General features: G+C 42.9%; 1 long non-coding RNA gene across 1 annotated transcript; it reads right to left on the bottom strand.

Moving 5' to 3' along the window:
- Nucleotides 1-2,817: 2,817 nt before the first annotated feature.
- LOC147015408 (uncharacterized) lies at nt 2,818-5,040 on the bottom strand. The gene is made up of 3 exons (XR_015050114.1): nt 4,749-5,040; nt 4,337-4,428; nt 2,818-4,190 (listed from the first exon to the last, which is right to left on the bottom strand). It is a non-coding gene; the product is annotated as an uncharacterized LOC147015408 (long non-coding RNA).
- Nucleotides 5,041-10,346: the final 5,306 nt, after the last annotated feature.

Here is a 10,346-nt window from a genome sequence, read left to right as displayed (position 1 = left end):
AAGAGAGCCACCAGCGCAAAACTTTGACAACAGAAAACTTCACAGCTTGGTCCATGAATCATGATTCCTTATATTACTGGAATGAAGTTGGATACTTTGAGCCTACCCTGGGAGGACTTCATTCCAGATTATGAAACTCGCATGTGAAGATACCAAACAATGACACATACACACACACACACACACACACACACACACACACACACACACACACACACACACACACACACACACACACACACACACACACACACGTGTGTGTTTCATCTCCTGATGAACCTGACCTCCATATGGAGATAGCAGGCAACAACAGCAACTCCCACATACGTGTACACACACACACACACACGTGTCTGTTTCATCTCCTGATGAACCTGACCTCCATATGTAGATAGCAGGCAACAACAGCAACTCCCACATACGTGTACACACACACACACACACACACACACACACACACACACACACACACACACACACACACACACGCACACACACACGCACACACACACACACACACACACACACACACACACACACACACACACACACACACACACACACACCTGGTTGGTCTCTGTTTCACCTCCTGAAACCCACCATACGTGGGGATAGCAGGCAACAACAACAACAACAACTTGCACATACCACACTTTGAGACCTGGGGCGGGAGCATTCAAAACCAACAGCTTGTACATGCAGTGACCTTTGCACCCCACCGGTCAGCCCCGAATCCAATTTGTATATGCTACAGTCCCCTCAACAGGGGTTAAAGATCGGGGATCTGGTGGAGGGTTGGGAGAGAGAGATAGAGGAGTGGAAAGAGAGGGTGGAGAGGGGAGGGGTCAGAGAGAAAGAGAGAGATGTTGGGGTTGGAAAGAGGGAGAGGGGGTAGGGTGGTGAGGGACGCTGGCAGATGTGATACCCAGTTTATCATACATCTGAGAGACAACACACACACAGTGATGAATCACCCGCGTGTGAAACACTGGGAGGACAGTTTAGAGCTGGGTTGGAATTCAAATCCAGGCTACACTCAGTGAGCATGCATACCTTTTGGCTTTCCTGCTGTGATGTGGTGATTCTTTACTTCAGAACTGAAAATTTTGTTTTTTTCTCATTGTGATCAGATAATTGATTTTTTTTTTTTCCTTCCGACCTCCAGTGTAGAACCACGGTATTGCAATTGAAAGTTGAAGAGCGTGCCAAGTGGCTTTACCACGCAATGCATGAAACATTTGAAGAAACTTTTAAAAGCGAAACGTTTAATTTTTATTTGGATTTATCGATGCCAAAGTGACGGGTCGTATGATCGAAGAACAAAAACGGGAAATGTCATGGAAAATAAAATTTCACATTTTCAGCGAGGCAGCCACTGCCTTTTGCACCGCAGAACATGTGGCCAATGCAGTTGAGTAGCCCTGAACTTTGTTCAAGTCTCTATATACAGTATTCAGTGACAGTGTGAATATTGTAGAGTGTTAGCTTAAGCACTCCAACAAAAAGGTCGATATGAAACTGCTCCCTTGGCACGCAATTGGCAATCACCGAACCGTCATATTAAACACACACCTCCCGGAGACACCCAAAATGTCACATATGTCTGAATTGGACAAATGAACACTTTTCTAGGAGTCGGAACTGTTTGTAAGTCCGATTCTGGAGCTTAAATTTTGTAATTCTGCTTAGTTTAAGAGATACTCGTGGTGATCGCATGTGCGGAAATGAAATAAGCAACGAACGCTGACGCCTCCTGGATGTTTATAAGCATTGTAATGTACCCAGCGATTTGTAACTACGATGAATTGGCATTCAATAATATGATTGAGGAAAGTGAAAAAAATAAACTTTGCTGTTAAGAAATCGTTGCAGTCTGTTCCAAGTCAGGGCAAGGCTAAGCAGGCCAAAAAACATGGCGGCCTCATACCCCAGCGAGGTTACCTAGGATACGCATGAAGACCCCAGAGAGCGAGGTGGATGAGGATCGCCTGATGAAGGATATAATTAAACAAGGCTGTGAATTATCTTCAAAAGTGGTGTTTTAATAAACCTAAACACCAAATTTTCACTCTTGCACTCCCTTGGAGTTCTATTAGTATGCATGCAAAGCTTCAGACTGATAGGTTTTATGGTTTTGGAGTTATGGAGGAGACGCACCAACACACACACACACACACACACACACACACACACACACACACACACACACACACACACACACACACACACACACTTATTCGTTTAGATCCTTTCAATCTTCTGGTTGAAAGACAAATTATAGATGTATACCCTGAGATCTTTATCTTTAACAGAAAGGACTCTGACATACATAATTCACAATTCACTTCTAACACATATACACACACGCATAAACGTTGGACACAAACTATTCCTTAACATATCCAACCAATTTGACTCTTTCGCTCTCTGTCTCGGTTGGTTATGTGTGGGCGATGTTTGTCTCTGGATGTTCTCTAAAATTTACCTTTTTTGTTGGCTGTTCTGGTTCCGGGTTCAGTTCCTATAAAATTTACCACTTCCAGCAGTTCTGGGTTTGGGTTCAGCTCTGGTTCATCATCACTGATGTGTACGTGCCTTTATTCTCCAGGGAGGTGCATGAAGTCCTCACCGGGCTCACAACCATCACAATATGTTAATATTTAATTATCATACTAGGGAATACTGAGAGTGGAGAGAGAGAGAGAGATAGAGAGAGATTATGGGTGGGAAGGGAGTGGGGGGGGGGTGGGTGAGGGAAAATACCGCTCGGGGCGAGATGTCTAATTGCCGTCCCCTCGTAACTCACATGCTCAATTAAACACAAAGCCGAATAACGTTATTTCAAATCGAATCAAGTACAGCGCATTTGCAAATAAACAGTTACACCTTTGTTTTCCACCTTTCAAAATCATCATCGGCCTATTAGGTGTTCAGGAAAACAGGAATCAGACACATTGGCGGACTTAAGGGGGGCAGGGCGGTGCAAGTAACTATATTATTTTTATTTCCCGAAGACGGTAACTCAGTAATAAAGTTAATTTATTTGTAACACTTACCAAAATAATCTTGAGTCCAAGAAGGGCGTGTGTAAGATACTGTATAGACCAAATATAAACACAAAACACCAGTTGATTGTCCCCGCCCGCTTCCTTTTTTTGTACCCAACTCTTATTATTTCTTATTTTGTCAAACATCCCGGAAAAAAAAAACAACAAAAACATCGCACCATGTCGGAAGGAAGTTGCGCAGTAAAGCTGCTACACCGCTTAAAAAGTGTCTTCGTGGGGGACTGACGGTTACTTCCCCAACAGGTGGGGTGACCTCACTGCCACGATGCAAATAAAGAAAAACACAACAAACAAAACAACAACAAACTATTATGTCGCATGAAACATGGTGGTTTATAAAAGGTCTTCTTCATTTTTGTCAGAGGGATGGAAGGAAGGACATGAGGTATATTGAAGTGGTTTGCACCAATTAAAACCTATTTACTTATTTCAAATTTGCTCACTAAGCTACAAACATAAGAATGAGACGCAAACGCCTTGCTGCCTGGTGTTTGAATTTAGTTTCCCAGTATGCCACGTGCTCTGTTTTAGCTTGCCCCCTCTCTTGGAGACATCGATGGCTGCAATCATTGGTCAGCAAATGGGGGGTGGGGCCATTTGCACAGTTCAACCCCTCCCTGTGCTTGTGCTTTCACACGCCACGGGAAAATTGTCCTCAGAAGTGTCGATAGTAATGGATGATAGATGCAACAAAACAAATTTGCCCCCCCCCCCAAAGTGCCGCCCCGTTTTCCTCCCACCCCTCGCTACGCCAGTGGGGAGTGAGGGGGGTGAAGAGCGGGAAAGAGGAAAGAGCAAGACAGAGACAGGTGTTTGAGAACAAATGAGACTAAAGCTTATCTTGCTGTGTTTAACCCACCGGGGATCTTTGACTGGTCGAGGGTTAAACATGACCATCACCGCCGCGCCTCAACACAGAGCGCCATTTCCTGTGTGTTTTGTATTTTACGGCGATGGCCCCGCTTCACACAGGGGCGACAAAGGTTTCATCAGCTTGAACTGTGTCCTGAATAAAATAGCATGGGCAATCGACTGGAGTATAACACAATAACTGGGAGATTGCAGGTATGAAGGGCAGAATTTAGGCATTGTGGCTGTGATTGCTTCTGGTCTTGCTTCTTGCTGTTGAAAGCATGAGGAGTGGGGTGAGGGAGGAAAAAAAGAGAGAGAAGTGAGGGGAGGAGGTGGGGTTAGCAAAGAGAATGACATGTTATGTTTAAAGACCACAAATGCACATACTTTGAGACCTGGTAGGTCTCCGTTCTCACCTTCTAAAGACCGCAAATGGAGATAACAACCAATGACACACACATCGGGGCCTGTTACAAGTTCCGTTGTGAAAATGTCCATTCAAACACACCTGCGAGCAAATGTACACACAAAACACATTAAATTGACAAATACAAACATTTACCTTTCAACAGAGTTCTTTGAAAGAGGAATTCAAGTGGGAAATGAGTGAAATTCAATCAATTCAAAAATAGATCAAGTCACAGAGAACACAAAATGTCAGTCTACGCTTTTCAGACCTCAAACCAACATGGAGGAACTCCGAACACGAGGTCGATGGACATTATATTTTACATGCGAGAGAGACTTTATTTAAATTCAACTTCCATCGCGGCCAAGGGCTGAATTGAGGTCAGTTTTACAACTGATAATTTATAATTGCAGATTTACCTCGGTGAGAATGAGACACTTTTTTGGTCCATCTCCAATCCCGCCACAACTTCCTGTAGCCTCACCTGAAATCGGCACACACCATAAAGGTCACCGACACTCTTCATCTGTAAACATTCATGTCCAAACCATTGGACAAACAACAATAGATAATTATTTCTGTGCTTACAGGAAGAAACACAATAAAACATGCCTGCCACACGTACTTCCCATAATTGTAGAATTAACAAGACACACAAGAAGCTTTGGGGAAAGGAGAAGGCAATTCGGCTCATCAAAATGATAAAGTTTATCAACTTAAATTAACTACTGGGGTGTGCGGGATGTGGAGGATGATAAGCGTGGGGCAAGCAAGCTCAGACATCACCAGGGTTTTATACAAACATATATATATATATATATATATATATATATATATATATATATATATATAAATAATACTGCATAAAAAGAAACGAGATGGGTCTTTCTTGTGCTGTGGGACACATAATGCTGCCGAGGCCATTTCAAATGCATGGGGCACAATGTTGGACAGGTCACCACTCCAACAGGATACTCGACCACCTCCCTCCAACCAAGCTGGTGCTCATTTTGCCCACCTCGAAAGGATGACGGGCTGTCAACCCACCTGGTGTTATGTTGGCGCGACTGGGGCTTGCACTCAAGGCCTTCATCAGCGAGCCACCACCAAGCTCACAACAATTTTTTTTTTTAATTATCATTATATAAAATAAAAAAAACATTGCTTTTTAATTAGTTTTCGGAGGGGTGGGGACAGGGTTGACGGGTGTTGTTTGATGAATGAAGATAGACAGCATGTTGACCTTTTAACAAGACCCTCTTGGAGACATCGCAATCCTGAGAAGTTTTCAATCACCCATTCAGGTGTTAGCTAATGATCATTCCTGCCAATACCCACATACCCCTTTATTTTCAATGTTTCTTGGTACCTATCTAATTAAAATCTAAACCTATCTCTGGTTTCTGTTGGCACTCCCCCTGTTGGTCCCCCCCCCCACCCCACCCGTTGGTCTGCTGGTGTGTCTATCCTTAAAGCAAGCCAGAAAAGGTCATCACGTTAATCTCAAGGCCAAACTCTCCAAACATTCTCTTTCCTCAAAGTCCTGATGGTATCTCATCAAGTTTGGTGGTGCACCCCCCTCGAGGCCCCCCACCCCATCCTCTTGCTTATCTTAAACAGCTTCATACTAGACTTTCCTCAAAACAAGGCAGAATGATTCAACATTGTTTGCTTCGAAACGTGAACCAACTCGCACTCCATCCTCACATGACTCCCTCATCCGCTGCAGTCTTGTCTGTGCCTCATACACTGAAGATGGCAGAGAAAGTTTTGTCCAGCATCAACCTCTCTGCTCGAGCTTCTCTTCTGTGTTCTCTCGTCAGTCTGTCATCCTTTGGCCACCTGCCATCTGCTAAAAGTCACTCCCTTTCACAAGAAGGGTAGAAAAACAAATCCTCTCAATGACAGGGCAGCAAGCTTCTTCCCATAATATACAATTGACGTTACAGTGTCAATCATCTTCACAAACATCAAATCTTTGATATTTTCAAACAGCCCTATCTCTGATCAACACTTTGGAGAATGCCCCAGCCACTCAACTCTGAACATGCTGTTGCTTACTTTCACCAATTGTCGGACACATTAAACCTCAAGAGATCAGGACCATCTTCTTGGACATATCGGCATTTGACAGTGTGGTATCCTGCCTTGGTTGTCAATCTCACTGCTTGTGGCAAACAACGCCTCCTTGATAGCTAGCTTTCTGACTTCCTCAACTCACCTTGTCAAGACATTACTGTCAATGGAATCCTTCCCTCCGTGTGAAGGTGAGAGTGATCGTTCATTCTAATGATCATTCATCAGGCCTCGATCTCTCAATCCCACTGAGCTGTTACTGTCATTTCCTGAATGCATCACCTGCACAGAGAGCAGAGTGCAATCATGGTGAAGAGAGTATCAACACCAAACAGCTGTCTCATCAGTCGGTGAAAACCACTATAAACTAAAGTTAATCAATGAAAGTTTCCTTAACCACATGGAAAACTCCATTCTGACCAAAAGGAAGAGATGCTGCATGTCGCTCCTGAAAGGGGTCCCACAGTATGGTGATACAGGAAGAATCTCTCGATGAACGCCGTGTGTTTCACACTTGTGAACACATTACCACCTCAAAAACATCACATGGTACAAATACGGACATTATGGATGGGAAACACAGTGACCCTGAAACCCGTCTGCATTCTTAACTTTCGTCCATGTGATGTTTTTGAGGTGGTTAGGTGTTCACAAGTGTGAAACACAATGTTCACAACAGATTCTTCAGACAATTAACGGTGAAAGCACAGGTATTAGAAAAGAGACTTACCTCATTCACGGCTTCATAAACATTTATGGCTTCTTCAACTTCAGGGGTTTTTTTTTTCTTTTTCATTGTCTGTAAAAGAGAAATTATTTGATGTCTCGGTAGATTTTTTCTTACACAGCTAAGCTTCAATCAAAATGACAACAAGTGTAATTGCTTCATTCCCTCTGGTGCTGCATTGTGGTTTCAGTCCGTGTGTTATCTTGTCTTGAACAAGTATCATTGACATGTTTGGCTGGAATATTTTACAACGAACAGATATTTTTACAGCATTTCGTTTTGAAACAACTGCCGGTGAAACCATTCCACCAAACAGAAAAGAAAGTGAAAAAGTTTGATCAATTATATTGTCACAGCATATCAGGTCACATGACATGCAACAGTGGCAATGAACTATGCTTTTAGAATAAATAATCAATCGAGCACAATTTTTGACCAACATGTTAATCAAGAATCCGATGTGACACCAAGGTCATGCTTGAGATAACGACGCTCTTCCTTCGACTGTGTCAACTGTCGCTTGAACTGCATTCTGGATTGTCTTCTCATTTCAGATCCTGGTTAGCCCGAGTTAACTAACCTCTGTCATGTTGTGTAAAACAATCTACATATAAATCAACTCTTCCACACAAAGGTAACAACGCTTAGGCCATAAATATTGCCACCATGTTGTATCAAGAGTAACACAGAACAAAATATTAGACCCTCAGAAATTATATTGAAAGACAACTGGATCATGGTTTCATTATTTGGACAAACATCAAGAATACATTGAAGTTTGTCTTACGTGGTACAGCAAACATTCTTCCTCAACCCCCCCTCCCACCCTTCCCCCCCCCAAACCTACCTCTCTCCCCCTCTCTTTCCCTCCTCTATTTCCCCTCCTCTCTATCTCTCCCCTGTCTCCCTACCCCTTTCTCTATCTCTCCCCTGTCTCCCTACCCCTTTCTCTCACTCCCCAACTCCTTCTCTCCCCTCCACTGCCTTCCCATCCCCTCCATTCCCCCCCTCTCTCTCTCTCCCTCCCATCCCTTCCCCCACTCCACTGTCTCTCCCCGACTTCCCTGTTTCTCCCCATATGTCTGTACTCTCTCCTTTTTAAACAGCTTTAATACCATTTCAATATTTTTTCTCTTTCCCCATTCAGTTGTTACTTTTATTTGATATTTCATGTCCCATACTCGTTATTCTGAGCATCCGTGCCGCAAAGCAGCTTCCTGAGCAAGGGTTATACTGCGTGGTTTGCCATTGCCTTCTGAGCAGTAGTTTGGGCAGGAATTTTTTAATTTGTTCAGGCTCATCCACTCTCGGTGAAGAACACCTTGGGGATATTTAACTTCCATCAACTAATGTCAGAAGACAGGACGCCCTTAACATCCATCAGAGGAACGACTCACACATTGATGATTCACCCAGTCTATTAAACATCAGGATGACATTTTATAGGTGGGCCGACATTCAAACCCAGGTGAGACAGCTTCGATACGAGTGTGGGTACCTCTCCGCTACCCCGTCAGCCCTGTTTGATGACTCATGTCAGGGGAAAAACATCTTTGCCAACAAAAGTCTCAGGACTGTTAAATGTCCCCATTATTCTAAAATAGACTTCTATAAGATTCATATGATGATACAAAATGTAAAATTGTCCAAGCTGGAATGATCCATCAACAAATATTAAAAATGTTGATGAGGTCGAAAGGTAAATTTTACAAATGCCAGTTTTGTTCCTTCTTGTCATGTGAATGAAGTAACTTTGCATATCATGTGAAGAAATTTGCCATTCACCTTTTATGGGCTTTCTCTTTCTGCCTTTTTCGGTCATCTCTTCGAGCATGACCTAATAATATGGGTGTCGATGTCCTTCGATCCGTCGGTCCGTTCACAATGAAGTTGAAGCGGGAGATCTGGTCATTAGTGATCCTGATAGAGGTCGATGAGACGTACACGATGGTAAGACTTTCAAGGTCACCGAAGCTCAAGGTCAAGGTCACGAAGCCTTTGAAGTTGCGAAAATGTCGATTTTCAAATTCTATCTCCTCCGCCATTTCTCAAGCGATCTTGAATTTGATTGTAGCATATGAATCTATGGGACGATATCTAAATTTGGTCAGGCCGGATTGTGAATATTCGCTTTCGTTTTCGTGTCACGTGACTTCAAAGTTGGCAAAAAAATGCGAAAATGACTTCAAAATTTATCTCCTACACTTCTCAAGCGATCTTGAATTTGATTGTGGCATATGAATGTATGGGACAATATCTAAATTTGGTCGGGACGGATTTTCGAATTTCACTTTCGTTTTCGCGTCACGTGACTTCAAAGTTTGCAAAAACTGCCCTACCTTCAGGAGGCTATATATTCTCTACTGGGCATGGTAAAAGTTAGTGAATGGTGTCATTGCATAGCAGCTGACTATGTTTCTCGCAAAGATGACCGTTACTCCCACACGGGTGTATTTTTATATTTTTAAATTGTGTTTTTACCGTTGGTCCCCAAAAATGTTATTTCTACTGCTCATAATTCCTGTGGGTGGAGGTCTTGGTTGGTGGTGGAAGGAACGTTCTTGAAGGTAAGAGTGGAACGGAGCATGAAGCTACGGCCTGTCATCATAATTCCTTGTCATGTCACAAACAGGACGTGAAAAGTTGCAATTATAGGAATTGTATTTCGGTGAGCAATGAAACCTCAATAAAAATTATTTACATTTTATTTTCCAGCCATTATAAATCATCACAACTGCATACAAGTCAGGTAAGCACACATTAATCAGCTTGGCCTACGTGGGGGATTTGTATTTTCTTTCACCTGTCTGTGTACAGTAAGCTTAAATTGATTGTTTGCATGTGGAGCCGCGTATTGATTACGTGACCAGAGGATGGGTGGATGTCTGACCAATGTATATGCAGTGCATCGTACGAATCGGTGTTGTGGGGGATGGATGTCACGTAGATATACAAATCATTTTAACTTTAAATCACCCACACTTAAAATCTTTTTTGCCATTTATCCTCAATTTATTTTTTTATCCCACCCCCGGAGGGAGGGAGCTGGATATTGTAATCGTCCGGTTTGTTTGTCTGTCTGTTAGCAACTTTACGGCAAAACGGATTTAGCAAACACTATCAAATTTAATCCACAGGTGGGCAATGAACCTTGGACGACCCCATTAACTTTTGGGTCCAATTGGATCATAGGTTAAGGTCAAGGTCACGAAAA

This window comes from Eptatretus burgeri, chromosome 12 (genome assembly GCF_056783735.1).
Source record: "Eptatretus burgeri isolate ZD-2024b chromosome 12, Ebu_testis_v1, whole genome shotgun sequence".
Lineage (NCBI taxonomy): Eukaryota > Metazoa > Chordata > Myxini > Myxiniformes > Myxinidae > Eptatretus > Eptatretus burgeri.
Note: the sequence above shows the minus strand (reverse complement) of the source record. Positions and strands in the feature narration are given on the sequence as shown.